We start from the raw sequence: 26,541 nt of genomic DNA on the forward strand, positions 1-26,541 counted from the left end.
TTAGCTCAGCTAATTTGAACATGTTTTCAAATTCCCGAAATAAGGCATTGGTCTCATTGCTTTGAAAAGCTTGGACACTGTTGTTCAACTTTTATAATCTAAGACTGAAAGGCCTGAGAAATATTGTGTCTGATTCGGCATCGCAAGATTGAGGGAAAAGGTCTCTTCTTACTTGTTAAATATCACTAGCTTTCCTCATTTGGACAGGTTCACAACTTTGATGTCTACTGTGGCATAGCAAAATCTGTTTGATGTCAAATAGGGATGTATCACATAGACTGCGTGGCCTAATGGATAAGGCGTCTGACTTCGAATCAGAGGATTGAGGGTTCGAGTCCCTTCGTGGTCGTTTAATTTCATTAGCTCAGCTAATTTGAAAATGTTTGCAAATTCCCGAAATAAGGCATTGGTCTCATTGCTTTGAAAAGCTTGGACATTGTTGTTCAACTTTTATAATCTAAGACTGAAAGGCCTGAGAAATATTGTGTCTGATTCGGCATCGCAAGATTGAGGGAAAAGGTCTCTTCTTACTTGTTAAATATCACGAGCTTTCCTCATTCGGACAGGTTCACAACTTTGATGTCTACTGTTGCATAGCAAAGTCTGTATGATGTCAAATAGGGTCAATTAATTTCATTAGCTCAGCTAATTCGTACATGTTTGCAATTTCCCTAAATAAGGCATTGGTCTTGTTGCTTTGAAAAGCTTGGACATTGTTGTTCAACTTTAATAATCTAAGACTGCAAGGCCTGAGAATTATTGTGTCTGAATATGCATCACAAGATTGAAGGAAAGAGTATCTTTGTACTTGTTAAAAATCACTAGCTTTCCTCATTCGGACAGGTTCACAACTTTGATGTCTACTGTGGCATAGCAAAGTCTGTATGATGTCAAATAGGGATGTATCACATAGACTGCGTGGCCTAATGGATAAGGCGTCTGACTACGAATCAGAAGATTGAGGGTTCGAGTCCCTTCGTGGTCGTTTAATTTCATTAGCTCAGCTAATTTGAACATGTTTGCAAATTCCCGAAATAAGGCATTGGTCTCATTGCTTTGAAAAGCTTGGACATTGTTGTTCAACTTTTATAATCTAAGACTGAAAGGCCTGAGAAATATTGTGTCTGATTCGGCATCGCAAGATTGAGGGAAAAGGTCTCTTCTTACTTGTTAAATATCACGAGCTTTCCTCATTCGGACAGGTTCACAACTTTGATGTCTACTGTTGCATAGCAAAGTCTGTATGATGTCAAATAGGGTCATTTAATTTCATTAGCTCAGCTAATTCGTACATCTTTGCAATTTCCCTAAATAAGGCATTGGTCTTGTTGCTTTGAAAAGCTTGGACATTGTTGTTCAACTTTAATAATCTAAGACTGCAAGGCCTGAGAATTATTGTGTCTGATTCGGCATCGCAAGATTGAGGGAAAAGGTCTCTTCTTACTTGTTAAATATCACTAGCTTTCCTCATTTGGACAGGTTCACAACTTTGATGTCTACTGTGGCATAGCAAAATCTGTTTGATGTCAAATAGGGATGTATCACATAGACTGCGTGGCCTAATGGATAAGGCGTCTGACTTCGAATCAGAGGATTGAGGGTTCGAGTCCCTTCGTGGTCGTTTAATTTCATTAGCTCAGCTAATTTGAAAATGTTTGCAAATTCCCGAAATAAGGCATTGGTCTCATTGCTTTGAAAAGCTTGGACATTGTTGTTCAACTTTTATAATCTAAGACTGAAAGGCCTGAGAAATATTGTGTCTGATTCGGCATCGCAAGATTGAGGGAAAAGGTCTCTTCTTACTTGTTAAATATCACGAGCTTTCCTCATTCGGACAGGTTCACAACTTTGATGTCTACTGTTGCATAGCAAAGTCTGTATGATGTCAAATAGGGTCAATTAATTTCATTAGCTCAGCTAATTCGTACATGTTTGCAATTTCCCTAAATAAGGCATTGGTCTTGTTGCTTTGAAAAGCTTGGACATTGTTGTTCAACTTTAATAATCTAAGACTGCAAGGCCTGAGAATTATTGTGTCTGAATATGCATCACAAGATTGAAGGAAAGAGTATCTTTGTACTTGTTAAAAATCACTAGCTTTCCTCATTCGGACAGGTTCACAACTTTGATGTCTACTGTGGCATAGCAAAGTCTGTATGATGTCAAATAGGGATGTATCACATAGACTGCGTGGCCTAATGGATAAGGCGTCTGACTACGAATCAGAAGATTGAGGGTTCGAGTCCCTTCGTGGTCGTTTAATTTCATTAGCTCAGCTAATTTGAACATGTTTGCAAATTCCCGAAATAAGGCATTGGTCTCATTGCTTTGAAAAGCTTGGACATTGTTGTTCAACTTTTATAATCTAAGACTGAAAGGCCTGAGAAATATTGTGTCTGATTCGGCATCGCAAGATTGAGGGAAAAGGTCTCTTCTTACTTGTTAAATATCACGAGCTTTCCTCATTCGGACAGGTTCACAACTTTGATGTCTACTGTTGCATAGCAAAGTCTGTATGATGTCAAATAGGGTCATTTAATTTCATTAGCTCAGCTAATTCGTACATCTTTGCAATTTCCCTAAATAAGGCATTGGTCTTGTTGCTTTGAAAAGCTTGGACATTGTTGTTCAACTTTAATAATCTAAGACTGCAAGGCCTGAGAATTATTGTGTCTGATTCGGCATCGCAAGATTGAGGGAAAAGGTCTCTTCTTACTTGTTAAATATCACTAGCTTTCCTCATTTGGACAGGTTCACAACTTTGATGTCTACTGTGGCATAGCAAAATCTGTTTGATGTCAAATAGGGATGTATCACATAGACTGCGTGGCCTAATGGATAAGGCGTCTGACTTCGAATCAGAGGATTGAGGGTTCGAGTCCCTTCGTGGTCGTTTAATTTCATTAGCTCAGCTAATTTGAAAATGTTTGCAAATTCCCGAAATAAGGCATTGGTCTCATTGCTTTGAAAAGCTTGGACATTGTTGTTCAACTTTTATAATCTAAGACTGAAAGGCCTGAGAAATATTGTGTCTGATTCGGCATCGCAAGATTGAGGGAAAAGGTCTCTTCTTACTTGTTAAATATCACGAGCTTTCCTCATTCGGACAGGTTCACAACTTTGATGTCTACTGTTGCATAGCAAAGTCTGTATGATGTCAAATAGGGTCATTTAATTTCATTAGCTCAGCTAATTCGTACATGTTTGCAATTTCCCTAAATAAGGCATTGGTCTTGTTGCTTTGAAAAGCTTGGACATTGTTGTTCAACTTTAATAATCTAAGACTGCAAGGCCTGAGAATTATTGTGTCTGAATATGCATCACAAGATTGAAGGAAAGAGTATCTTTGTACTTGTTAAAAATCACTAGCTTTCCTCATTCGGACAGGTTCACAACTTTGATGTCTACTGTGGCATAGCAAAGTCTGTATGATGTCAAATAGGGATGTATCACATAGACTGCGTGGCCTAATGGATAAGGCGTCTGACTACGAATCAGAAGATTGAGGGTTCGAGTCCCTTCGTGGTCGTTTAATTTCATTAGCTCAGCTAATTTGAACATGTTTGCAAATTCCCGAAATAAGGCATTGGTCTCATTGCTTTGAAAAGCTTGGACATTGTTGTTCAACTTTTATAATCTAAGACTGAAAGGCCTGAGAAATATTGTGTCTGATTCGGCATCGCAAGATTGAGGGAAAAGGTCTCTTCTTACTTGTTAAATATCACGAGCTTTCCTCATTCGGACAGGTTCACAACTTTGATGTCTACTGTTGCATAGCAAAGTCTGTATGATGTCAAATAGGGTCATTTAATTTCATTAGCTCAGCTAATTCGTACATCTTTGCAATTTCCCTAAATAAGGCATTGGTCTTGTTGCTTTGAAAAGCTTGGACATTGTTGTTCAACTTTAATAATCTAAGACTGCAAGGCCTGAGAATTATTGTGTCTGAATATGCATCACAAGATTGAAGGAAAGAGTATCTTTGTACTTGTTAAAAATCACTAGCTTTCCTCATTCGGACAGGTTCACAACTTTGATGTCTACTGTGGCATAGCAAAGTCTGTATGATGTCAAATAGGGATGTATCACATAGACTGCGTGGCCTAATGGATAAGGTGTCTGACTACGAATCAGAAGATTGAGGGTTCGAGTCCCTTCGTGGTCGTTTAATTTCATTAGCTCAGCTAATTTGAACATGTTCGCAAATTCCCGAAATAAGGCATTGGTCTCATTGCTTTGAAAAGCTTGGACATTGTTGTTCAACTTTTATAATCTAAGACTGAAAGGCCTGAGAAATATTGTGTCTGATTCGGCATCGCAAGATTGAGGGAAAAGGTCTCTTCTTACTTGTTAAATATCATGAGCTTTCCTCATTCGGACAGGTTCACAACTTTGATGTCTACTGTTGCATAGCAAAGTCTGTATGATGTCAAATAGGGTCATTTAATTTCATTAGCTCAGCTAATTCGTACATGTTTGCAATTTCCCTAAATAAGGCATTGGTCTTGTTGCTTTGAAAAGCTTGGACATTGTTGTTCAACTTTAATAATCTAAGACTGCAAGGCCTGAGAATTATTGTGTCTGAATATGCATCACAAGATTGAAGGAAAGAGTATCTTTGTACTTGTTAAAAATCACTAGCTTTCCTCATTCGGACAGGTTCACAACTTTGATGTCTACTGTGGCATAGCAAAGTCTGTATGATGTCAAATAGGGATGTATCACATAGACTGCGTGGCCTAATGGATAAGGCGTCTGACTTCGAATCAGAAGATTGAGGGTTCGAGTCCCTTCGTGGTCGTTTAATTTCATTAGCTCAGCTAATTTGAACATGTTTTCAAATTCCCGAAATAAGGCATTGGTCTCATTGCTTTGAAAAGCTTGGACACTGTTGTTCAACTTTTATAATCTAAGACTGAAAGGCCTGAGAAATATTGTGTCTGATTCGGCATCGCAAGATTGAGGGAAAAGGTCTCTTCTTACTTGTTAAATATCACTAGCTTTCCTCATTTGGACAGGTTCACAACTTTGATGTCTACTGTGGCATAGCAAAATCTGTTTGATGTCAAATAGGGATGTATCACATAGACTGCGTGGCCTAATGGATAAGGCGTCTGACTTCGAATCAGAGGATTGAGGGTTCGAGTCCCTTCGTGGTCGTTTAATTTCATTAGCTCAGCTAATTTGAAAATGTTTGCAAATTCCCGAAATAAGGCATTGGTCTCATTGCTTTGAAAAGCTTGGACATTGTTGTTCAACTTTTATAATCTAAGACTGAAAGGCCTGAGAAATATTGTGTCTGATTCGGCATCGCAAGATTGAGGGAAAAGGTCTCTTCTTACTTGTTAAATATCACGAGCTTTCCTCATTCGGACAGGTTCACAACTTTGATGTCTACTGTTGCATAGCAAAGTCTGTATGATGTCAAATAGGGTCATTTAATTTCATTAGCTCAGCTAATTCGTACATGTTTGCAATTTCCCTAAATAAGGCATTGGTCTTGTTGCTTTGAAAAGCTTGGACATTGTTGTTCAACTTTAATAATCTAAGACTGCAAGGCCTGAGAATTATTGTGTCTGAATATGCATCACAAGATTGAAGGAAAGAGTATCTTTGTACTTGTTAAAAATCACTAGCTTTCCTCATTCGGACAGGTTCACAACTTTGATGTCTACTGTGGCATAGCAAAGTCTGTATGATGTCAAATAGGGATGTATCACATAGACTGCGTGGCCTAATGGATAAGGCGTCTGACTACGAATCAGAAGATTGAGGGTTCGAGTCCCTTCGTGGTCGTTTAATTTCATTAGCTCAGCTAATTTGAACATGTTTGCAAATTCCCGAAATAAGGCATTGGTCTCATTGCTTTGAAAAGCTTGGACATTGTTGTTCAACTTTTATAATCTAAGACTGAAAGGCCTGAGAAATATTGTGTCTGATTCGGCATCGCAAGATTGAGGGAAAAGGTCTCTTCTTACTTGTTAAATATCACGAGCTTTCCTCATTCGGACAGGTTCACAACTTTGATGTCTACTGTTGCATAGCAAAGTCTGTATGATGTCAAATAGGGTCATTTAATTTCATTAGCTCAGCTAATTCGTACATGTTTGCAATTTCCCTAAATAAGGCATTGGTCTTGTTGCTTTGAAAAGCTTGGACATTGTTGTTCAACTTTAATAATCTAAGACTGCAAGGCCTGAGAATTATTGTGTCTGAATATGCAATACAAGATTGAAGGAAAGAGTATCTTTGTACTTGTTAAAAATCACTAGCTTTCCTCATTCGGACAGGTTCACAACTTTGATGTCTGCTGTGGCATCGCAAAGTCTGTATGATGTCAAATAGGAATGTATCACATAGACTGCGTGTCCTAATGGATAAGGCTTCTGACTTCAAATCAGAAAATTGAGTGTTCGAGTCCCTTCCTGGTCGTTTAATTTCATTAGCTCAGCTAATTTGAACATGTTTGCAAATTCCCGAAATAAGGCATTGGTCTCATTGCTTTGAAAAGCTTGGACACTGTTGTTCAACTTTTATAATCTAAGACTGAAAGGCCTGAGAAATATTGTGTCTGATTCGGCATCGCAAGATTGAAGGAAAGAGTATCTTTGTACTTGTTAAAAATCACTAGCTTTCCTCATTCGGACAGGTTCACAACTTTGATGTCTACTGTTGCATAGCAAAGTCTGTATGATGCCAAATAGGGTCATTTAATTTCATTAGCTCAGCTAATTCGTACATGTTTGCAATTTCCCTAAATAAGGCATTGGTCTTGTTGCTTTGAAAAGCTTGGACATTGTTGTTCAACTTTAATAATCTAAGACTGCAAGGCCTGAGAATTATTGTGTCTGAATATGCATCTCAAGATTGAAGGAAAGAGTATCTTTGTACTTGTTAAAAATCACTAGCTTTCCTCATTCGGACAGGTTCACAACTTTGATGTCTACTGTGGCATAGCAAAGTCTGTATGATGTCAAATAGGAATGTATCACATAGACTGCGTGGCCTAATGGATAAGGCGTCTGACTTCGAATCAGAAGATTGAGGGTTCGAGTCCCTTCGTGGTCGTTTAATTTCATTAGCTCAGCTAATTTGAACATGTTTTCAAATTCCCGAAATAAGGCATTGGTCTCATTGCTTTGAAAAGCTTGGACACTGTTGTTCAACTTTTATAATCTAAGACTGAAAGGCCTGAGAAATATTGTGTCTGATTCGGCATCGCAAGATTGAGGGAAAAGGTCTCTTCTTACTTGTTAAATATCACTAGCTTTCCTCATTTGGACAGGTTCACAACTTTGATGTCTACTGTGGCATAGCAAAATCTGTTTGATGTCAAATAGGGATGTATCACATAGACTGCGTGGCCTAATGGATAAGGCGTCTGACTTCGAATCAGAGGATTGAGGGTTCGAGTCCCTTCGTGGTCGTTTAATTTCATTAGCTCAGCTAATTTGAAAATGTTTGCAAATTCCCGAAATAAGGCATTGGTCTCATTGCTTTGAAAAGCTTGGACATTGTTGTTCAACTTTTATAATCTAAGACTGAAAGGCCTGAGAAATATTGTGTCTGATTCGGCATCGCAAGATTGAGGGAAAAGGTCTCTTCTTACTTGTTAAATATCACGAGCTTTCCTCATTCGGACAGGTTCACAACTTTGATGTCTACTGTTGCATAGCAAAGTCTGTATGATGTCAAATAGGGTCAATTAATTTCATTAGCTCAGCTAATTCGTACATGTTTGCAATTTCCCTAAATAAGGCATTGGTCTTGTTGCTTTGAAAAGCTTGGACATTGTTGTTCAACTTTAATAATCTAAGACTGCAAGGCCTGAGAATTATTGTGTCTGAATATGCATCACAAGATTGAAGGAAAGAGTATCTTTGTACTTGTTAAAAATCACTAGCTTTCCTCATTCGGACAGGTTCACAACTTTGATGTCTACTGTGGCATAGCAAAGTCTGTATGATGTCAAATAGGGATGTATCACATAGACTGCGTGGCCTAATGGATAAGGCGTCTGACTACGAATCAGAAGATTGAGGGTTCGAGTCCCTTCGTGGTCGTTTAATTTCATTAGCTCAGCTAATTTGAACATGTTTGCAAATTCCCGAAATAAGGCATTGGTCTCATTGCTTTGAAAAGCTTGGACATTGTTGTTCAACTTTTATAATCTAAGACTGAAAGGCCTGAGAAATATTGTGTCTGATTCGGCATCGCAAGATTGAGGGAAAAGGTCTCTTCTTACTTGTTAAATATCACGAGCTTTCCTCATTCGGACAGGTTCACAACTTTGATGTCTACTGTTGCATAGCAAAGTCTGTATGATGTCAAATAGGGTCATTTAATTTCATTAGCTCAGCTAATTCGTACATCTTTGCAATTTCCCTAAATAAGGCATTGGTCTTGTTGCTTTGAAAAGCTTGGACATTGTTGTTCAACTTTAATAATCTAAGACTGCAAGGCCTGAGAATTATTGTGTCTGAATATGCATCACAAGATTGAAGGAAAGAGTATCTTTGTACTTGTTAAAAATCACTAGCTTTCCTCATTCGGACAGGTTCACAACTTTGATGTCTACTGTGGCATAGCAAAGTCTGTATGATGTCAAATAGGAATGTATCACATAGACTGCGTGGCCTAATGGATAAGGCGTCTGACTTCGAATCAGAAGATTGAGGGTTCGAGTCCCTTCGTGGTCGTTTAATTTCATTAGCTCAGCTAATTTGAACATGTTTTCAAATTCCCGAAATAAGGCATTGGTCTCATTGCTTTGAAAAGCTTGGACACTGTTGTTCAACTTTTATAATCTAAGACTGAAAGGCCTGAGAAATATTGTGTCTGATTCGGCATCGCAAGATTGAGGGAAAAGGTCTCTTCTTACTTGTTAAATATCACTAGCTTTCCTCATTTGGACAGGTTCACAACTTTGATGTCTACTGTGGCATAGCAAAATCTGTTTGATGTCAAATAGGGATGTATCACATAGACTGCGTGGCCTAATGGATAAGGCGTCTGACTTCGAATCAGAGGATTGAGGGTTCGAGTCCCTTCGTGGTCGTTTAATTTCATTAGCTCAGCTAATTTGAAAATGTTTGCAAATTCCCGAAATAAGGCATTGGTCTCATTGCTTTGAAAAGCTTGGACATTGTTGTTCAACTTTTATAATCTAAGACTGAAAGGCCTGAGAAATATTGTGTCTGATTCGGCATCGCAAGATTGAGGGAAAAGGTCTCTTCTTACTTGTTAAATATCACGAGCTTTCCTCATTCGGACAGGTTCACAACTTTGATGTCTACTGTTGCATAGCAAAGTCTGTATGATGTCAAATAGGGTCATTTAATTTCATTAGCTCAGCTAATTCGTACATGTTTGCAATTTCCCTAAATAAGGCATTGGTCTTGTTGCTTTGAAAAGCTTGGACATTGTTGTTCAACTTTAATAATCTAAGACTGCAAGGCCTGAGAATTATTGTGTCTGAATATGCATCACAAGATTGAAGGAAAGAGTATCTTTGTACTTGTTAAAAATCACTAGCTTTCCTCATTCGGACAGGTTCACAACTTTGATGTCTACTGTGGCATAGCAAAGTCTGTATGATGTCAAATAGGGATGTATCACATAGACTGCGTGGCCTAATGGATAAGGCGTCTGACTACGAATCAGAAGATTGAGGGTTCGAGTCCCTTCGTGGTCGTTTAATTTCATTAGCTCAGCTAATTTGAACATGTTTGCAAATTCCCGAAATAAGGCATTGGTCTCATTGCTTTGAAAAGCTTGGACATTGTTGTTCAACTTTTATAATCTAAGACTGAAAGGCCTGAGAAATATTGTGTCTGATTCGGCATCGCAAGATTGAGGGAAAAGGTCTCTTCTTACTTGTTAAATATCACGAGCTTTCCTCATTCGGACAGGTTCACAACTTTGATGTCTACTGTTGCATAGCAAAGTCTGTATGATGTCAAATAGGGTCATTTAATTTCATTAGCTCAGCTAATTCGTACATCTTTGCAATTTCCCTAAATAAGGCATTGGTCTTGTTGCTTTGAAAAGCTTGGACATTGTTGTTCAACTTTAATAATCTAAGACTGCAAGGCCTGAGAATTATTGTGTCTGAATATGCATCACAAGATTGAAGGAAAGAGTATCTTTGTACTTGTTAAAAATCACTAGCTTTCCTCATTCGGACAGGTTCACAACTTTGATGTCTACTGTGGCATAGCAAAGTCTGTATGATGTCAAATAGGGATGTATCACATAGACTGCGTGGCCTAATGGATAAGGTGTCTGACTACGAATCAGAAGATTGAGGGTTCGAGTCCCTTCGTGGTCGTTTAATTTCATTAGCTCAGCTAATTTGAACATGTTCGCAAATTCCCGAAATAAGGCATTGGTCTCATTGCTTTGAAAAGCTTGGACATTGTTGTTCAACTTTTATAATCTAAGACTGAAAGGCCTGAGAAATATTGTGTCTGATTCGGCATCGCAAGATTGAGGGAAAAGGTCTCTTCTTACTTGTTAAATATCATGAGCTTTCCTCATTCGGACAGGTTCACAACTTTGATGTCTACTGTTGCATAGCAAAGTCTGTATGATGTCAAATAGGGTCATTTAATTTCATTAGCTCAGCTAATTCGTACATGTTTGCAATTTCCCTAAATAAGGCATTGGTCTTGTTGCTTTGAAAAGCTTGGACATTGTTGTTCAACTTTAATAATCTAAGACTGCAAGGCCTGAGAATTATTGTGTCTGAATATGCATCACAAGATTGAAGGAAAGAGTATCTTTGTACTTGTTAAAAATCACTAGCTTTCCTCATTCGGACAGGTTCACAACTTTGATGTCTACTGTGGCATAGCAAAGTCTGTATGATGTCAAATAGGGATGTATCACATAGACTGCGTGGCCTAATGGATAAGGCGTCTGACTTCGAATCAGAAGATTGAGGGTTCGAGTCCCTTCGTGGTCGTTTAATTTCATTAGCTCAGCTAATTTGAACATGTTTGCAAATTCCCGAAATAAGGCATTGGTCTCATTGCTTTGAAAAGCTTGGATACTGTTGTTCAACTTTTATAATCTAAGACTGAAAGGCCTGAGAAATATTGTGTCTGATTCGGCATCGCAAGATTGAGGGAAAAGGTCTCTTCTTACTTGTTAAATATCACTAGCTTTCCTCATTTGAACAGGTTCACAACTTTGATGTCTACTGTGGCATAGCAAAATCTGTTTGATGTCAAATAGGGATGTATCACATAGACTGCGTGGCCTAATGGATAAGGCGTCTGACTTCGAATCAGAAGATTGAGGGTTCGAGTCCCTTCGTGGTCGTTTAATTTCATTAGCTCAGCTAATTTGAAAATGTTTGCAAATTCCCGAAATAAGGCATTGGTCTCATTGCTTTGAAAAGCTTGGACATTGTTGTTCAACTTTAATAATCTAAGACTGCAAGGCCTGAGAAATATTGTGTCTGATTCGGCATCGCAAGATTGAGGGAAAAGGTCTCTTCTTACTTGTTAAATATCACGAGCTTTCCTCATTCGGACAGGTTCACAACTTTGATGTCTACTGTTGCATAGCAAAGTCTGTATGATGTCAAATAGGGTCATTTAATTTCATTAGCTCAGCTAATTCGTACATGTTTGCAATTTCCCTAAATAAGGCATTGGTCTTGTTGCTTTGAAAAGCTTGGACATTGTTGTTCAACTTTAATAATCTAAGACTGCAAGGCCTGAGAATTATTGTGTCTGAATATGCATCACAAGATTGAAGGAAAGAGTATCTTTGTACTTGTTAAAAATCACTAGCTTTCCTCATTCGGACAGGTTCACAACTTTGATGTCTACTGTTGCATAGCAAAGTCTGTATGATGTCAAATAGGGTCATTTAATTTCATTAGCTCAGCTAATTCGTACATGTTTGCAATTTCCCTAAATAAGGCATTGGTCTTGTTGCTTTGAAAAGCTTGGACATTGTTGTTCAACTTTAATAATCTAAGACTGCAAGGCCTGAGAATTATTGTGTCTGAATATGCATCACAAGATTGAAGGAAAGAGTATCTTTGTACTTGTTAAAAATCACTAGCTTTCCTCATTCGGACAGGTTCACAACTTTGATGTCTACTGTGGCATAGCAAAGTCTGTATGATGTCAAATAGGGATGTATCACATAGACTGCGTGGCCTAATGGATAAGGCGTCTGACTTCGAATCAGAAGATTGAGGGTTCGAGTCCCTTCGTGGTCGTTTAATTTCATTAGCTCAGCTAATTTGAACATGTTTGCAAATTCCCGAAATAAGGCATTGGTCTCATTGCTTTGAAAAGCTTGGATACTGTTGTTCAACTTTTATAATCTAAGACTGAAAGGCCTGAGAAATATTGTGTCTGATTCGGCATCGCAAGATTGAGGGAAAAGGTCTCTTCTTACTTGTTAAATATCACTAGCTTTCCTCATTTGAACAGGTTCACAACTTTGATGTCTACTGTGGCATAGCAAAATCTGTTTGATGTCAAATAGGGATGTATCACATAGACTGCGTGGCCTAATGGATAAGGCGTCTGACTTCGAATCAGAAGATTGAGGGTTCGAGTCCCTTCGTGGTCGTTTAATTTCATTAGCTCAGCTAATTTGAAAATGTTTGCAAATTCCCGAAATAAGGCATTGGTCTCATTGCTTTGAAAAGCTTGGACATTGTTGTTCAACTTTTATAATCTAAGACTGAAAGGCCTGAGAAATATTGTGTCTGATTCGGCATCGCAAGATTGAGGGAAAAGGTCTCTTCTTACTTGTTAAATATCACGAGCTTTCCTCATTCGGACAGGTTCACAACTTTGATGTCTACTGTTGCATAGCAAAGTCTGTATGATGTCAAATAGGGTCATTTAATTTCATTAGCTCAGCTAATTCGTACATGTTTGCAATTTCCCTAAATAAGGCATTGGTCTTGTTGCTTTGAAAAGCTTGGACATTGTTGTTCAACTTTAATAATCTAAGACTGCAAGGCCTGAGAATTATTGTGTCTGAATATGCATCACAAGATTGAAGGAAAGAGTATCTTTGTACTTGTTAAAAATCACTAGCTTTCCTCATTCGGACAGGTTCACAACTTTGATGTCTACTGTGGCATAGCAAAGTCTGTATGATGTCAAATAGGGATGTATCACATAGACTGCGTGGCCTAATGGATAAGGCGTCTGACTACGAATCAGAAGATTGAGGGTTCGAGTCCCTTCGTGGTCGTTTAATTTCATTAGCTCAGCTAATTTGAACATGTTTGCAAATTCCCGAAATAAGGCATTGGTCTCATTGCTTTGAAAAGCTTGGACATTGTTGTTCAACTTTTATAATCTAAGACTGAAAGGCCTGAGAAATATTGTGTCTGATTCGGCATCGCAAGATTGAGGGAAAAGGTCTCTTCTTACTTGTTAAATATCACGAGCTTTCCTCATTCGGACAGGTTCACAACTTTGATGTCTACTGTTGCATAGCAAAGTCTGTATGATGTCAAATAGGGTCATTTAATTTCATTAGCTCAGCTAATTCGTACATGTTTGCAATTTCCCTAAATAAGGCATTGGTCTTGTTGCTTTGAAAAGCTTGGACATTGTTGTTCAACTTTAATAATCTAAGACTGCAAGGCCTGAGAATTATTGTGTCTGAATATGCATCACAAGATTGAAGGAAAGAGTATCTTTGTACTTGTTAAAAATCACTAGCTTTCCTCATTCGGACAGGTTCACAACTTTGATGTCTACTGTGGCATAGCAAAGTCTGTATGATGTCAAATAGGGATGTATCACATAGACTGCGTGGCCTAATGGATAAGGTGTCTGACTACGAATCAGAAGATTGAGGGTTCGAGTCCCTTCGTGGTCGTTTAATTTCATTAGCTCAGCTAATTTGAACATGTTCGCAAATTCCCGAAATAAGGCATTGGTCTCATTGCTTTGAAAAGCTTGGACATTGTTGTTCAACTTTTATAATCTAAGACTGAAAGGCCTGAGAAATATTGTGTCTGATTCGGCATCGCAAGATTGAGGGAAAAGGTCTCTTCTTACTTGTTAAATATCACGAGCTTTCCTCATTCGGACAGGTTCACAACTTTGATGTCTACTGTTGCATAGCAAAGTCTGTATGATGTCAAATAGGGTCATTTAATTTCATTAGCTCAGCTAATTCGTACATGTTTGCAATTTCCCTAAATAAGGCATTGGTCTTGTTGCTTTGAAAAGCTTGGACATTGTTGTTCAACTTTAATAATCTAAGACTGCAAGGCCTGAGAATTATTGTGTCTGAATATGCATCACAAGATTGAAGGAAAGAGTATCTTTGTACTTGTTAAAAATCACTAGCTTTCCTCATTCGGACAGGTTCACAACTTTGATGTCTACTGTGGCATAGCAAAGTCTGTATGATATCAAATAGGGATGTATCACATAGACTGCGTGGCCTAATGGATAAGGTGTCTGACTACGAATCAGAAGATTGAGGGTTCGAGTCCCTTCGTGGTCGTTTAATTTCATTAGCTCAGCTAATTTGAACATGTTCGCAAATTCCCGAAATAAGGCATTGGTCTCATTGCTTTGAAAAGCTTGGACATTGTTGTTCAACTTTTATAATCTAAGACTGAAAGGCCTGAGAAATATTGTGTCTGATTCGGCATCGCAAGATTGAGGGAAAAGGTCTCTTCTTACTTGTTAAATATCACGAGCTTTCCTCATTCGGACATGTTCACAACTTTGATGTCTACTGTTGCATAGCAAAGTCTGTATGATGTCAAATAGGGTCATTTAATTTCATTAGCTCAGCTAATTCGTACATGTTTGCAATTTCCCTAAATAAGGCATTGGTCTTGTTGCTTTGAAAAGCTTGGACATTGTTGTTCAACTTTAATAATCTAAGACTGCAAGGCCTGAGAATTATTGTGTCTGATTCGGCATCGCAAGATTGAAGGAAAGAGTATCTTTGTACTTGTTAAAAATCACTAGCTTTCCTCATTCGGACAGGTTCACAACTTTGATGTCTACTGTTGCATAGCAAAGTCTGTATGATGCCAAATAGGGTCATTTAATTTCATTAGCTCAGCTAATTCGTACATGTTTGCAATTTCCCTAAATAAGGCATTGGTCTTGTTGCTTTGAAAAGCTTGGACATTGTTGTTCAACTTTAATAATCTAAGACTGCAAGGCCTGAGAATTATTGTGTCTGAATATGCATCTCAAGATTGAAGGAAAGAGTATCTTTGTACTTGTTAAAAATCACTAGCTTTCCTCATTCGGACAGGTTCACAACTTTGATGTCTACTGTGGCATAGCAAAGTCTGTATGATGTCAAATAGGAATGTATCACATAGACTGCGTGGCCTAATGGATAAGGCGTCTGACTTCGAATCAGAAGATTGAGGGTTCGAGTCCCTTCGTGGTCGTTTAATTTCATTAGCTCAGCTAATTTGAACATGTTTTCAAATTCCCGAAATAAGGCATTGGTCTCATTGCTTTGAAAAGCTTGGACACTGTTGTTCAACTTTTATAATCTAAGACTGAAAGGCCTGAGAAATATTGTGTCTGATTCGGCATCGCAAGATTGAGGGAAAAGGTCTCTTCTTACTTGTTAAATATCACTAGCTTTCCTCATTTGGACAGGTTCACAACTTTGATGTCTACTGTGGCATAGCAAAATCTGTTTGATGTCAAATAGGGATGTATCACATAGACTGCGTGGCCTAATGGATAAGGCGTCTGACTTCGAATCAGAGGATTGAGGGTTCGAGTCCCTTCGTGGTCGTTTAATTTCATTAGCTCAGCTAATTTGAAAATGTTTGCAAATTCCCGAAATAAGGCATTGGTCTCATTGCTTTGAAAAGCTTGGACATTGTTGTTCAACTTTTATAATCTAAGACTGAAAGGCCTGAGAAATATTGTGTCTGATTCGGCATCGCAAGATTGAGGGAAAAGGTCTCTTCTTACTTGTTAAATATCACGAGCTTTCCTCATTCGGACAGGTTCACAACTTTGATGTCTACTGTTGCATAGCAAAGTCTGTATGATGTCAAATAGGGTCATTTAATTTCATTAGCTCAGCTAATTCGTACATGTTTGCAATTTCCCTAAATAAGGCATTGGTCTTGTTGCTTTGAAAAGCTTGGACATTGTTGTTCAACTTTAATAATCTAAGACTGCAAGGCCTGAGAATTATTGTGTCTGATTCGGCATCGCAAGATTGAGGGAAAAGGTCTCTTCTTACTTGTTAAATATCACTAGCTTTCCTCATTTGGACAGGTTCACAACTTTGATGTCTACTGTGGCATAGCAAAATCTGTTTGATGTCAAATAGGGATGTATCACATAGACTGCGTGGCCTAATGGATAAGGCGTCTGACTTCGAATCAGAGGATTGAGGGTTCGAGTCCCTTCGTGGTCGTTTAATTTCATTAGCTCAGCTAATTTGAAAATGTTTGCAAATTCCCGAAATAAGGCATTGGTCTCATTGCTTTGAAAAGCTTGGACATTGTTGTTCAACTTTTATAATCTAAGACTGAAAGGCCTGAGAAATATTGTGTCTGATTCGGCATCGCAAGATTGAGGGAAAAGGTCTCTTCTTACTTGTTAAATATCACGAGCTTTCCTCATTCGGACAGGTTCACAACTTTGATGTCTACTGTTGCATAGCAAAGTCTGTATGATGTCAAATAGGGTCATTTAATTTCATTAGCTCAGCTAATTCGTACATGTTTGCAATTTCCCTAAATAAGGCATTGGTCTTGTTGCTTTGAAAAGCTTGGACATTGTTGTTCAACTTTAATAATCTAAGACTGCAAGGCCTGAGAATTATTGTGTCTGAATATGCATCACAAGATTGAAGGAAAGAGTATCTTTGTACTTGTTAAAAATCACTAGCTTTCCTCATTCGGACAGGTTCACAACTTTGATGTCTACTGTGGCATAGCAAAGTCTGTATGATGTCAAATAGGGATGTATCACATAGACTGCGTGGCCTAATGGATAAGGTGTCTGACTACGAATCAGAAGATTGAGGGTTCGAGTCCCTTCGTGGTCGTTTAATTTCATTAGCTCAGCTAATTTGAACATGTTCGCAAATTCCCGAAATAAGGCATTGGTCTCATTGCTTTGAAAAGCTTGGACATTGTTGTTCAACTTTTATAATCTAAGACTGAAAGGCCTGAGAAATATTGTGTCTGATTCGGCATCGCAAGATTGAGGGAAAAGGTCTCTTCTTACTTGTTAAATATCACGAGCTTTCCTCATTCGGACAGGTTCACAACTTTGATGTCTACTGTTGCATAGCAAAGTCTGTATGATGTCAAATAGGGTCATTTAATTTCATTAGCTCAGCTAATTCGTACATGTTTGCAATTTCCCTAAATAAGGCATTGGTCTCATTGCTTTGAAAAGCTTGGACACTGTTGTTCAACTTTTATAATCTAAGACTGAAAGGCCTGAGAAATATTGTGTCTGATTCGGCATCGCAAGATTGAGGGAAAAGGTCTCTTCTTACTTGTTAAATATCACTAGCTTTCCTCATTTGGACAGGTTCACAACTTTGATGTCTACTGTGGCATAGCAAAATCTGTTTGATGTCAAATAGGGATGTATCACATAGACTGCGTGGCCTAATGGATAAGGCGTCTGACTTCGAATCAGAGGATTGAGGGTTCGAGTCCCTTCGTGGTCGTTTAATTTCATTAGCTCAGCTAATTTGAAAATGTTTGCAAATTCCCGAAATAAGGCATTGGTCTCATTGCTTTGAAAAGCTTGGACATTGTTGTTCAACTTTTATAATCTAAGACTGAAAGGCCTGAGAAATATTGTGTCTGATTCGGCATCGCAAGATTGAGGGAAAAGGTCTCTTCTTACTTGTTAAATATCACGAGCTTTCCTCATTCGGACAGGTTCACAACTTTGATGTCTACTGTTGCATAGCAAAGTCTGTATGATGTCAAATAGGGTCATTTAATTTCATTAGCTCAGCTAATTCGTACATGTTTGCAATTTCCCTAAATAAGGCATTGGTCTTGTTGCTTTGAAAAGCTTGGACATTGTTGTTCAACTTTAATAATCTAAGACTGCAAGGCCTGAGAATTATTGTGTCTGAATATGCATCACAAGATTGAAGGAAAGAGTATCTTTGTACTTGTTAAAAATCACTAGCTTTCCTCATTCGGACAGGTTCACAACTTTGATGTCTACTGTGGCATAGCAAAGTCTGTATGATGTCAAATAGGGATATATCACATAGACTGCGTGGCCTAATGGATAAGGCGTCTGACTACGAATCAGAAGATTGAGGGTTTGAGTCCCTTCGTGGTCGTTTAATTTCATTAGCTCAGCTAATTTGAACATGTTTGCAAATTCCCGAAATAAGGCATTGGTCTCATTGCTTTGAAAAGCTTGGACATTGTTGTTCAACTTTTATAATCTAAGACTGAAAGGCCTGAGAAATATTGTGTCTGATTCGGCATCGCAAGATTGAGGGAAAAGGTCTCTTCTTACTTGTTAAATATCACGAGCTTTCCTCATTCGGACAGGTTCACAACTTTGATGTCTACTGTTGCATAGCAAAGTCTGTATGATGTCAAATAGGGTCATTTAATTTCATTAGCTCAGCTAATTCGTACATCTTTGCAATTTCCCTAAATAAGGCATTGGTCTTGTTGCTTTGAAAAGCTTGGACATTGTTGTTCAACTTTAATAATCTAAGACTGCAAGGCCTGAGAATTATTGTGTCTGAATATGCATCACAAGATTGAAGGAAAGAGTATCTTTGTACTTGTTAAAAATCACTAGCTTTCCTCATTCGGACAGGTTCACAACTTTGATGTCTACTGTGGCATAGCAAAGTCTGTATGATGTCAAATAGGAATGTATCACATAGACTGCGTGGCCTAATGGATAAGGCATCTGACTTCGAATCAGAAGATTGAGGGTTCGAGTCCCTTCGTGGTCGTTTAATTTCATTAGCTCAGCTAATTTGAACATGTTTTCAAATTCCCGAAATAAGGCATTGGTCTCATTGCTTTGAAAAGCTTGGACACTGTTGTTCAACTTTTATAATCTAAGACTGAAAGGCCTGAGAAATATTGTGTCTGATTCGGCATCGCAAGATTGAGGGAAAAGGTCTCTTCTTACTTGTTAAATATCACTAGCTTTCCTCATTTGGACAGGTTCACAACTTTGATGTCTACTGTGGCATAGCAAAGTCTGTATGATGTCAAATAGGGATGTATCACATAGACTGCGTGGCCTAATGGATAAGGCGTCTGACTACGAATCAGAAGATTGAGGGTTCGAGTCCCTTCGTGGTCGTTTAATTTCATTAGCTCAGCTAATTTGAACATGTTTGCAAATTCCCGAAATAAGGCATTGGTCTCATTGATTTGAAAAGCTTGGACATTGTTGTTCAACTTTTATAATCTAAGACTGAAAGGCCTGAGAAATATTGTGTCTGATTCGGCATCGCAAGATTGAGGGAAAAGGTCTCTTCTTACTTGTTAAATATCACGAGCTTTCCTCATTCGGACAGGTTCACAACTTTGAAGTCTACTGTTGCATAGCAAAGTCTGTATGATGTCAAATAGGGTCATTTAATTTCATTAGCTCAGCTAATTCGTACATCTTTGCAATTTCCCTAAATAAGGCATTGGTCTTGTTGCTTTGAAAAGCTTGGACATTGTTGTTCAACTTTAATAATCTAAGACTGCAAGGCCTGAGAATTATTGTGTCTGAATATGCATCACAAGATTGAAGGAAAGAGTATCTTTGTACTTGTTAAAAATCACTAGCTTTCCTCATTCGGACAGGTTCACAACTTTGATGTCTACTGTGGCATAGCAAAGTCTGTATGATGTCAAATAGGGATGTATCACATAGACTGCGTGGCCTAATGGATAAGGTGTCTGACTACGAATCAGAAGATTGAGGGTTCGAGTCCCTTCGTGGTTGTTTAATTTCATTAGCTCAGCTAATTTGAACATGTTCGCAAATTCCCGAAATAAGGCATTGGTCTCATTGCTTTGAAAAGCTTGGACATTGTTGTTCAACTTTTATAATCTAAGACTGAAAGGCCTGAGAAATATTGTGTCTGATTCGGCATCGCAAGATTGAGGGAAAAGGTCTCTTCTTACTTGTTAAATATCACGAGCTTTCCTCATTCGGACAGGTTCACAACTTTGATGTCTACTGTTGCATAGCAAAGTCTGTATGATGTCAAATAGGGTCATTTAATTTCATTAGCTCAGCTAATTCGTACATGTTTGCAATTTCCCTAAATAAGGCATTGGTCTTGTTGCTTTGAAAAGCTTGGACATTGTTGTTCAACTTTAATAATCTAAGACTGCAAGGCCTGAGAATTATTGTGTCTGAATATGCATCACAAGATTGAAGGAAAGAGTATCTTTGTACTTGTTAAAAATCACTAGCTTTCCTCATTCGGACAGGTTCACAACTTTGATGTCTACTGTGGCATAGCAAAGTCTGTATGATGTCAAATAGGGATGTATCACATAGACTGCGTGGCCTAATGGATAAGGTGTCTGACTACGAATCAGAAGATTGAGGGTTCGAGTCCCTTCGTGGTCGTTTAATTTCATTAGCTCAGCTAATTTGAACATGTTTGCAAATTCCCGAAATAAGGCATTGGTCTCATTGCTTTGAAAAGCTTGGACATTGTTGTTCAACTTTTATAATCTAAGACTGAAAGGCCTGAGAAATATTGTGTCTGATTCGGCATCGCAAGATTGAGGGAAAAGGTCTCTTCTTACTTGTTAAATATCACGAGCTTTCCTCATTCGGACAGGTTCACAACTTTGATGTCTACTGTTGCATAGCAAAGTCTGTATGATGTCAAATAGGGTCATTTAATTTCATTAGCTCAGCTAATTCGTACATGTTTGCAATTTCCCTAAATAAGGCATTGGTCTTGTTGCTTTGAAAAGCTTGGACATTGTTGTTCAACTTTAATAATCTAAGACTGCAAGGCCTGAGAATTATTGTGTCTGAATATGCATCACAAGATTGAAGGAAAGAGTATCTTTGTACTTGTTAAAAATCACTAGCTTTCCTCATTCGGACAGGTTCACAACTTTGATGTCTACTGTGGCATAGCAAAGTCTGTATGATGTCAAATAGGGATGTATCACATAGACTGCGTGGCCTAATGGATAAGGCGTCTGACTACGAATCAGAAGATTGAGGGTTCGAGTCCCTTCGTGGTAGTTTAATTTCATTAGCTCAGCTAATTTGAACATGTTTGCAAATTCCCGAAATAAGGCATTGGTCTCATTGCTTTGAAAAGCTTGGACATTGTTCTTCAACTTTTATAATCTAAGACTGAAAGGCCTGAGAAATATTGTGTCTGATTCGGCATCGCAAGATTGAGGGAAAAGGTCTCTTCTTACTTGTTAAATATCACGAGCTTTCCTCATTCGGACAGGTTCACAACTTTGATGTCTACTGTTGCATAGCAAAGTCTGTATGATGTCAAATAGGGTCATTTAATTTCATTAGCTCAGCTAATTCGTACATGTTTGCAATTTCCCTAAATAAGGCATTGGTCTTGTTGCTTTGAAAAGCTTGGACATTGTTGTTCAACTTTAATAATCTAAGACTGCAAGGCCTGAGAATTATTGTGTCTGAATATGCATCACAAGATTGAAGGAAAGAGTATCTTTGTACTTGTTAAAAATCACTAGCTTTCCTCATTCGGACAGGTTCACAACTTTGATGTCTACTGTGGCATAGCAAAGTCTGTATGATGTCAAATAGGGATGTATCACAAAGACTGCGTGGCCTAATGGATAAGGCGTCTGACTTCGAATCAGAAGATTGAGGGTTCGAGTCCCTTCGTGGTCGTTTAATTTCATTAGCTCAGCTAATTTGAACATGTTTGCAAATTCCCGAAATAAGGCATTGGTCTCATTGCTTTGAAAAGCTTGGATACTGTTGTTCAACTTTTATAATCTAAGACTGAAAGGCCTGAGAAATATTGTGTCTGATTCGGCATCGCAAGATTGAGGGAAAAGGTCTCTTCTTACTTGTTAAATATCACTAGCTTTCCTCATTTGGACAGGTTCACAACTTTGATGTCTACTGTGGCATAGCAAAATCTGTTTGATGTCAAATAGGGATGTATCACATAGACTGCGTGGCCTAATGGATAAGGCGTCTGACTTCGAATCAGAAGATTGAGGGTTCGAGTCCCTTCGTGGTCGTTTAATTTCATTAGCTCAGCTAATTTGAAAATGTTTGCAAATTCCCGAAATAAGGCATTGGTCTCATTGCTTTGAAAAGCTTGGACATTGTTGTTCAACTTTTATAATCTAAGACTGAAAGGCCTGAGAAATATTGTGTCTGATTCGGCATCGCAAGATTGAGGGAAAAGGTCTCTTCTTACTTGTTAAATATCACGAGCTTTCCTCATTCGGACAGGTTCACAACTTTGATGTCTACTGTTGCATAGCAAAGTCTGTATGATGCCAAATAGGGTCATTTAATTTCATTAGCTCAGCTAATTCGTACATGTTTGCAATTTCCCTAAATAAGGCATTGGTCTTGTTGCTTTGAAAAGCTTGGACATTGTTGTTCAACTTTAATAATCTAAGACTGCAAGGCCTGAGAATTATTGTGTCTGAATATGCATCACAAGATTGAAGGAAAGAGTATCTTTGTACTTGTTAAAAATCACTAGCTTTCCTCATTCGGACAGGTTCACAACTTTGATGTCTACTGTGGCATAGCAAAGTCTGTATGATGTCAAATAGGAATGTATCACATAGACTGCGTGGCCTAATGGATAAGGCGTCTGACTTCGAATCAGAAGATTGAGGGTTCGAGTCCCTTCGTGGTCGTTTAATTTCATTAGCTCAGCTAATTTGAACGTGTTTGCAAATTCCCGAAATAAGGCATTGGTCTCATTGCTTTGAAAAGCTTGGATACTGTTGTTCAACTTTTATAATCTAAGACTGAAAGGCCTGAGAAATATTGTGTCTGATTCGGCATCGCAAGATTGAGGGAAAAGGTCTCTTCTTACTTGTTAAATATCACTAGCTTTCCTCATTTGGACAGGTTCACAACTTTGATGTCTACTGTGGCATAGCAAAATCTGTTTGATGTCAAATAGGGATGTATCACATAGACTGCGTGGCCTAATGGATAAGGCGTCTGACTTCGAATCAGAAGATTGAGGGTTCGAGTCCCTTCGTGGTCGTTTAATTTCATTAGCTCAGCTAATTTGAAAATGTTTGCAAATTCCCGAAATAAGGCATTGGTCTCATTGCTTTGAAAAGCTTGGACATTGTTGTTCAACTTTTATAATCTAAGACTGAAAGGCCTGAGAAATATTGTGTCTGATTCGGCATCGCAAGATTGAGGGAAAAGGTCTCTTCTTACTTGTTAAATATCACGAGCTTTCCTCATTCGGACAGGTTCACAACTTTGATGTCTACTGTTGCATAGCAAAGTCTGTATGATGTCAAATAGGGTCATTTAATTTCATTAGCTCAGCTAATTCGTACATGTTTGCAATTTCCCTAAATAAGGCATTGGTCTTGTTGCTTTGAAAAGCTTGGACATTGTTGTTCAACTTTAATAATCTAAGACTGCAAGGCCTGAGAATTATTGTGTCTGAATATGCATCACAAGATTGAAGGAAAGAGTATCTTTGTACTTGTTAAAAATCACTAGCTTTCCTCATTCGGACAGGTTCACAACTTTGATGTCTACTGTGGCATAGCAAAGTCTGTATGATGTCAAATAGGGATGTATCACATAGACTGCGTGGCCTAATGGATAAGGCGTCTGACTACGAATCAGAAGATTTAGGGTTCGAGTCCCTTCGTGGTCGTTTAATTTCATTAGCTCAGCTAATTTGAACATGTTTGCAAATTCCCGAAATAAGGCATTGGTCTCATTGCTTTGAAAAGCTTGGACATTGTTCTTCAACTTTTATAATCTAAGACTGAAAGGCCTGAGAAATATTGTGTCTGATTCGGCATCGCAAGATTGAGGGAAAAGGTCTCTTCTTACTTGTTAAATATCACGAGCTTTCCTCATTCGGACAGGTTCACAACTTTGATGTCTACTGTTGCATAGCAAAGTCTGTATGATGTCAAATAGGGTCATTTAATTTCATTAGCTCAGCTAATTCGTACATGTTTGCAATTTCCCTAAATAAGGCATTGGTCTTGTTGCTTTGAAAAGCTTGGACATTGTTGTTCAACTTTAATAATCTAAGACTGCAAGGCCTGAGAATTATTGTGTCTGAATATGCATCACAAGATTGAAGGAAAGAGTATCTTTGTACTTGTTAAAAATCACTAGCTTTCCTCATTCGGACAGGTTCACAACTTTGATGTCTACTGTGGCATAGCAAAGTCTGTATGATGTCAAATAGGGATGTATCACATAGACTGCGTGGCCTAATGGATAAGGTGTCTGACTACGAATCAGAAGATTGAGGGTTCGAGTCCCTTCGTGGTCGTTTAATTTCATTAGCTCAGCTAATTTGAACATGTTCGCGAATTCCCGAAATAAGGCATTGGTCTCATTGCTTTGAAAAGCTTGGACATTGTTGTTCAACTTTTATAATCTAAGACTGAAAGGCCTGAGAAATATTGTGTCTGATTCGGCATCGCAAGATTGAGGGAAAAGGTCTCTTCTTACTTGTTAAATATCACTAGCTTTCCTCATTTGGACAGGTTCACAACTTTGATGTCTACTGTGGCATAGCAAAATCTGTTTGATGTCAAATAGGGATGTATCACATAGACTGCGTGGCCTAATGGATAAGGCGTCTAACTTCGAATCAGAAGATTGAGGGTTCGAGTCCCTTCGTGGTCGTTTAATTTCATTAGCTCAGCTAATTTGAAAATGTTTGCAAATTCCCGAAATAAGGCATTGGTCTCATTGCTTTGAAAAGCTTGGACATTGTTGTTCAACTTTTATAATCTAAGACTGAAAGGCCTGAGAAATATTGTGTCTGATTCGGCATCGCAAGATTGAGGGAAAAGGTCTCTTCTTACTTGTTAAATATCACGAGCTTTCCTCATTCGGACAGGTTCACAACTTTGATGTCTACTGTTGCATAGCAAAGTCTGTATGATGTCAAATAGGGTCATTTAATTTCATTAGCTCAGCTAATTCGTACATGTTTGCAATTTCCCTAAATAAGGCATTGGTCTTGTTGCTTTGAAAAGCTTGGACATTGTTGTTCAACTTTAATAATCTAAGACTGCAAGGCCTGAGAATTATTGTGTCTGAATATGCATCACAAGATTGAAGGAAAGAGTATCTTTGTACTTGTTAAAAATCACTAGCTTTCCTCATTCGGACAGGTTCACAACTTTGATGTCTACTGTGGCATAGCAAAGTCTGTATGATGTCAAATAGGGTTGTATCACATAGACTGCGTGGCCTAATGGATAAGGCGTCTGACTACGAATCAGAAGATTGAGGGTTCGAGTCCCTTCGTGGTCGTTTAATTTCATTAGCTCAGCTAATTTGAACATGTTTGCAAATTCCCGAAATAAGGCATTGGTCTCATTGCTTTGAAAAGCTTGGACATTGTTCTTCAACTTTTATAATCTAAGACTGAAAGGCCTGAGAAATATTGTGTCTGATTCGGCATCGCAAGATTGAGGGAAAAGGTCTCTTCTTACTTGTTAAATATCACGAGCTTTCCTCATTCGGACAGGTTCACAACTTTGATGTCTACTGTTGCATAGCAAAGTCTGTATGATGTCAAATAGGGTCATTTAATTTCATTAGCTCAGCTAATTCGTACATGTTTGCAATTTCCCTAAATAAGGCATTGGTCTTGTTGCTTTGAAAAGCTTGGACATTGTTGTTCAACTTTAATAATCTAAGACTGCAAGGCCTGAGAATTATTGTGTCTGAATATGCATCACAAGATTGAAGGAAAGAGTATCTTTGTACTTGTTAAAAATCACTAGCTTTCCTCATTCGGACAGGTTCACAACTTTGATGTCTACTGTGGCATAGCAAAGTCTGTATGATGTCAAATAGGGATGTATCACATAGACTGCGTGGCCTAATGGATAAGGTGTCTGACTACGAATCAGAAGATTGAGGGTTCGAGTCCCTTCGTGGTCGTTTAATTTCATTAGCTCAGCTAATTTGAACATGTTCGCGAATTCCCGAAATAAGGCATTGGTCTCATTGCTTTGAAAAGCTTGGACATTGTTGTTCAACTTTTATAATCTAAGACTGAAAGGCCTGAGAAATATTGTGTCTGATTCGGCATCGCAAGATTGAGGGAAAAGGTCTCTTCTTACTTGTTAAATATCACGAGCTTTCCTCATTCGGACAGGTTCACAACTTTGATGTCTACTGTTGCATAGCAAAGTCTGTATGATGTCAAATAGGGTCATTTAATTTCATTAGCTCAGCTAATTCGTACATGTTTGCAATTTCCCTAAATAAGGCATTGGTCTTGTTGCTTTGAAAAGCTTGGACATTGTTGTTCAACTTTAATAATCTAAGACTGCAAGGCCTGAGAATTATTGTGTCTGAATAT

At 38.3% G+C, this 26,541-nt stretch overlaps 43 non-coding genes across 43 annotated transcripts; all 43 read left to right on the forward strand.

Annotated features, from left to right (window-relative positions):
- The first annotated feature begins 276 nt into the window (after positions 1 to 276).
- Positions 277 to 349, forward strand: trnar-ucg (transfer RNA arginine (anticodon UCG)). Its single transcript has one exon. It is a non-coding gene; the product is annotated as a tRNA-Arg (tRNA).
- A 563-nt stretch (positions 350 to 912) lies between these two features.
- On the forward strand, positions 913 to 985 carry trnar-acg (transfer RNA arginine (anticodon ACG)). Its single transcript has one exon. It is a non-coding gene; the product is annotated as a tRNA-Arg (tRNA).
- Positions 986 to 1,548: 563 nt separating this feature from the next.
- On the forward strand, positions 1,549 to 1,621 carry trnar-ucg (transfer RNA arginine (anticodon UCG)). The gene has a single exon. It is a non-coding gene; the product is annotated as a tRNA-Arg (tRNA).
- A 563-nt stretch (positions 1,622 to 2,184) lies between these two features.
- On the forward strand, positions 2,185 to 2,257 carry trnar-acg (transfer RNA arginine (anticodon ACG)). The gene has a single exon. It is a non-coding gene; the product is annotated as a tRNA-Arg (tRNA).
- Positions 2,258 to 2,820: 563 nt separating this feature from the next.
- On the forward strand, positions 2,821 to 2,893 carry trnar-ucg (transfer RNA arginine (anticodon UCG)). The gene has a single exon. It is a non-coding gene; the product is annotated as a tRNA-Arg (tRNA).
- Positions 2,894 to 3,456: 563 nt separating this feature from the next.
- trnar-acg (transfer RNA arginine (anticodon ACG)) lies at positions 3,457 to 3,529 on the forward strand. Its single transcript has one exon. It is a non-coding gene; the product is annotated as a tRNA-Arg (tRNA).
- Positions 3,530 to 4,092: 563 nt separating this feature from the next.
- Positions 4,093 to 4,165, forward strand: trnar-acg (transfer RNA arginine (anticodon ACG)). The gene has a single exon. It is a non-coding gene; the product is annotated as a tRNA-Arg (tRNA).
- Positions 4,166 to 4,728: 563 nt separating this feature from the next.
- On the forward strand, positions 4,729 to 4,801 carry trnar-ucg (transfer RNA arginine (anticodon UCG)). The gene has a single exon. It is a non-coding gene; the product is annotated as a tRNA-Arg (tRNA).
- Positions 4,802 to 5,087: 286 nt separating this feature from the next.
- Positions 5,088 to 5,160, forward strand: trnar-ucg (transfer RNA arginine (anticodon UCG)). The gene has a single exon. It is a non-coding gene; the product is annotated as a tRNA-Arg (tRNA).
- Positions 5,161 to 5,723: 563 nt separating this feature from the next.
- On the forward strand, positions 5,724 to 5,796 carry trnar-acg (transfer RNA arginine (anticodon ACG)). Its single transcript has one exon. It is a non-coding gene; the product is annotated as a tRNA-Arg (tRNA).
- A 1,199-nt stretch (positions 5,797 to 6,995) lies between these two features.
- On the forward strand, positions 6,996 to 7,068 carry trnar-ucg (transfer RNA arginine (anticodon UCG)). Its single transcript has one exon. It is a non-coding gene; the product is annotated as a tRNA-Arg (tRNA).
- A 286-nt stretch (positions 7,069 to 7,354) lies between these two features.
- Positions 7,355 to 7,427, forward strand: trnar-ucg (transfer RNA arginine (anticodon UCG)). Its single transcript has one exon. It is a non-coding gene; the product is annotated as a tRNA-Arg (tRNA).
- Positions 7,428 to 7,990: 563 nt separating this feature from the next.
- Positions 7,991 to 8,063, forward strand: trnar-acg (transfer RNA arginine (anticodon ACG)). Its single transcript has one exon. It is a non-coding gene; the product is annotated as a tRNA-Arg (tRNA).
- A 563-nt stretch (positions 8,064 to 8,626) lies between these two features.
- Positions 8,627 to 8,699, forward strand: trnar-ucg (transfer RNA arginine (anticodon UCG)). The gene has a single exon. It is a non-coding gene; the product is annotated as a tRNA-Arg (tRNA).
- A 286-nt stretch (positions 8,700 to 8,985) lies between these two features.
- On the forward strand, positions 8,986 to 9,058 carry trnar-ucg (transfer RNA arginine (anticodon UCG)). The gene has a single exon. It is a non-coding gene; the product is annotated as a tRNA-Arg (tRNA).
- Positions 9,059 to 9,621: 563 nt separating this feature from the next.
- Positions 9,622 to 9,694, forward strand: trnar-acg (transfer RNA arginine (anticodon ACG)). Its single transcript has one exon. It is a non-coding gene; the product is annotated as a tRNA-Arg (tRNA).
- A 563-nt stretch (positions 9,695 to 10,257) lies between these two features.
- trnar-acg (transfer RNA arginine (anticodon ACG)) lies at positions 10,258 to 10,330 on the forward strand. The gene has a single exon. It is a non-coding gene; the product is annotated as a tRNA-Arg (tRNA).
- Positions 10,331 to 10,893: 563 nt separating this feature from the next.
- On the forward strand, positions 10,894 to 10,966 carry trnar-ucg (transfer RNA arginine (anticodon UCG)). Its single transcript has one exon. It is a non-coding gene; the product is annotated as a tRNA-Arg (tRNA).
- A 286-nt stretch (positions 10,967 to 11,252) lies between these two features.
- trnar-ucg (transfer RNA arginine (anticodon UCG)) lies at positions 11,253 to 11,325 on the forward strand. The gene has a single exon. It is a non-coding gene; the product is annotated as a tRNA-Arg (tRNA).
- An 840-nt stretch (positions 11,326 to 12,165) lies between these two features.
- trnar-ucg (transfer RNA arginine (anticodon UCG)) lies at positions 12,166 to 12,238 on the forward strand. Its single transcript has one exon. It is a non-coding gene; the product is annotated as a tRNA-Arg (tRNA).
- A 286-nt stretch (positions 12,239 to 12,524) lies between these two features.
- On the forward strand, positions 12,525 to 12,597 carry trnar-ucg (transfer RNA arginine (anticodon UCG)). Its single transcript has one exon. It is a non-coding gene; the product is annotated as a tRNA-Arg (tRNA).
- Positions 12,598 to 13,160: 563 nt separating this feature from the next.
- Positions 13,161 to 13,233, forward strand: trnar-acg (transfer RNA arginine (anticodon ACG)). The gene has a single exon. It is a non-coding gene; the product is annotated as a tRNA-Arg (tRNA).
- Positions 13,234 to 13,796: 563 nt separating this feature from the next.
- trnar-acg (transfer RNA arginine (anticodon ACG)) lies at positions 13,797 to 13,869 on the forward strand. Its single transcript has one exon. It is a non-coding gene; the product is annotated as a tRNA-Arg (tRNA).
- A 563-nt stretch (positions 13,870 to 14,432) lies between these two features.
- trnar-acg (transfer RNA arginine (anticodon ACG)) lies at positions 14,433 to 14,505 on the forward strand. Its single transcript has one exon. It is a non-coding gene; the product is annotated as a tRNA-Arg (tRNA).
- Positions 14,506 to 15,345: 840 nt separating this feature from the next.
- trnar-ucg (transfer RNA arginine (anticodon UCG)) lies at positions 15,346 to 15,418 on the forward strand. The gene has a single exon. It is a non-coding gene; the product is annotated as a tRNA-Arg (tRNA).
- Positions 15,419 to 15,704: 286 nt separating this feature from the next.
- Positions 15,705 to 15,777, forward strand: trnar-ucg (transfer RNA arginine (anticodon UCG)). The gene has a single exon. It is a non-coding gene; the product is annotated as a tRNA-Arg (tRNA).
- A 563-nt stretch (positions 15,778 to 16,340) lies between these two features.
- On the forward strand, positions 16,341 to 16,413 carry trnar-ucg (transfer RNA arginine (anticodon UCG)). The gene has a single exon. It is a non-coding gene; the product is annotated as a tRNA-Arg (tRNA).
- A 563-nt stretch (positions 16,414 to 16,976) lies between these two features.
- trnar-acg (transfer RNA arginine (anticodon ACG)) lies at positions 16,977 to 17,049 on the forward strand. The gene has a single exon. It is a non-coding gene; the product is annotated as a tRNA-Arg (tRNA).
- Positions 17,050 to 17,612: 563 nt separating this feature from the next.
- On the forward strand, positions 17,613 to 17,685 carry trnar-ucg (transfer RNA arginine (anticodon UCG)). The gene has a single exon. It is a non-coding gene; the product is annotated as a tRNA-Arg (tRNA).
- Positions 17,686 to 18,248: 563 nt separating this feature from the next.
- trnar-acg (transfer RNA arginine (anticodon ACG)) lies at positions 18,249 to 18,321 on the forward strand. Its single transcript has one exon. It is a non-coding gene; the product is annotated as a tRNA-Arg (tRNA).
- A 563-nt stretch (positions 18,322 to 18,884) lies between these two features.
- Positions 18,885 to 18,957, forward strand: trnar-ucg (transfer RNA arginine (anticodon UCG)). The gene has a single exon. It is a non-coding gene; the product is annotated as a tRNA-Arg (tRNA).
- Positions 18,958 to 19,243: 286 nt separating this feature from the next.
- On the forward strand, positions 19,244 to 19,316 carry trnar-acg (transfer RNA arginine (anticodon ACG)). The gene has a single exon. It is a non-coding gene; the product is annotated as a tRNA-Arg (tRNA).
- Positions 19,317 to 19,879: 563 nt separating this feature from the next.
- trnar-acg (transfer RNA arginine (anticodon ACG)) lies at positions 19,880 to 19,952 on the forward strand. Its single transcript has one exon. It is a non-coding gene; the product is annotated as a tRNA-Arg (tRNA).
- A 563-nt stretch (positions 19,953 to 20,515) lies between these two features.
- trnar-acg (transfer RNA arginine (anticodon ACG)) lies at positions 20,516 to 20,588 on the forward strand. The gene has a single exon. It is a non-coding gene; the product is annotated as a tRNA-Arg (tRNA).
- A 563-nt stretch (positions 20,589 to 21,151) lies between these two features.
- Positions 21,152 to 21,224, forward strand: trnar-acg (transfer RNA arginine (anticodon ACG)). The gene has a single exon. It is a non-coding gene; the product is annotated as a tRNA-Arg (tRNA).
- A 563-nt stretch (positions 21,225 to 21,787) lies between these two features.
- Positions 21,788 to 21,860, forward strand: trnar-ucg (transfer RNA arginine (anticodon UCG)). Its single transcript has one exon. It is a non-coding gene; the product is annotated as a tRNA-Arg (tRNA).
- A 286-nt stretch (positions 21,861 to 22,146) lies between these two features.
- Positions 22,147 to 22,219, forward strand: trnar-ucg (transfer RNA arginine (anticodon UCG)). Its single transcript has one exon. It is a non-coding gene; the product is annotated as a tRNA-Arg (tRNA).
- Positions 22,220 to 22,782: 563 nt separating this feature from the next.
- trnar-ucg (transfer RNA arginine (anticodon UCG)) lies at positions 22,783 to 22,855 on the forward strand. The gene has a single exon. It is a non-coding gene; the product is annotated as a tRNA-Arg (tRNA).
- Positions 22,856 to 23,141: 286 nt separating this feature from the next.
- Positions 23,142 to 23,214, forward strand: trnar-ucg (transfer RNA arginine (anticodon UCG)). Its single transcript has one exon. It is a non-coding gene; the product is annotated as a tRNA-Arg (tRNA).
- Positions 23,215 to 23,777: 563 nt separating this feature from the next.
- Positions 23,778 to 23,850, forward strand: trnar-acg (transfer RNA arginine (anticodon ACG)). Its single transcript has one exon. It is a non-coding gene; the product is annotated as a tRNA-Arg (tRNA).
- A 563-nt stretch (positions 23,851 to 24,413) lies between these two features.
- On the forward strand, positions 24,414 to 24,486 carry trnar-acg (transfer RNA arginine (anticodon ACG)). Its single transcript has one exon. It is a non-coding gene; the product is annotated as a tRNA-Arg (tRNA).
- Positions 24,487 to 25,408: 922 nt separating this feature from the next.
- trnar-acg (transfer RNA arginine (anticodon ACG)) lies at positions 25,409 to 25,481 on the forward strand. Its single transcript has one exon. It is a non-coding gene; the product is annotated as a tRNA-Arg (tRNA).
- Positions 25,482 to 26,044: 563 nt separating this feature from the next.
- On the forward strand, positions 26,045 to 26,117 carry trnar-acg (transfer RNA arginine (anticodon ACG)). Its single transcript has one exon. It is a non-coding gene; the product is annotated as a tRNA-Arg (tRNA).
- Positions 26,118 to 26,541: the final 424 nt, after the last annotated feature.

Source organism: Oncorhynchus kisutch, linkage group LG20 (genome assembly GCF_002021735.2).
Source record: "Oncorhynchus kisutch isolate 150728-3 linkage group LG20, Okis_V2, whole genome shotgun sequence".
In the NCBI taxonomy this organism is placed as follows: Eukaryota; Metazoa; Chordata; class Actinopteri; order Salmoniformes; family Salmonidae; genus Oncorhynchus; species Oncorhynchus kisutch.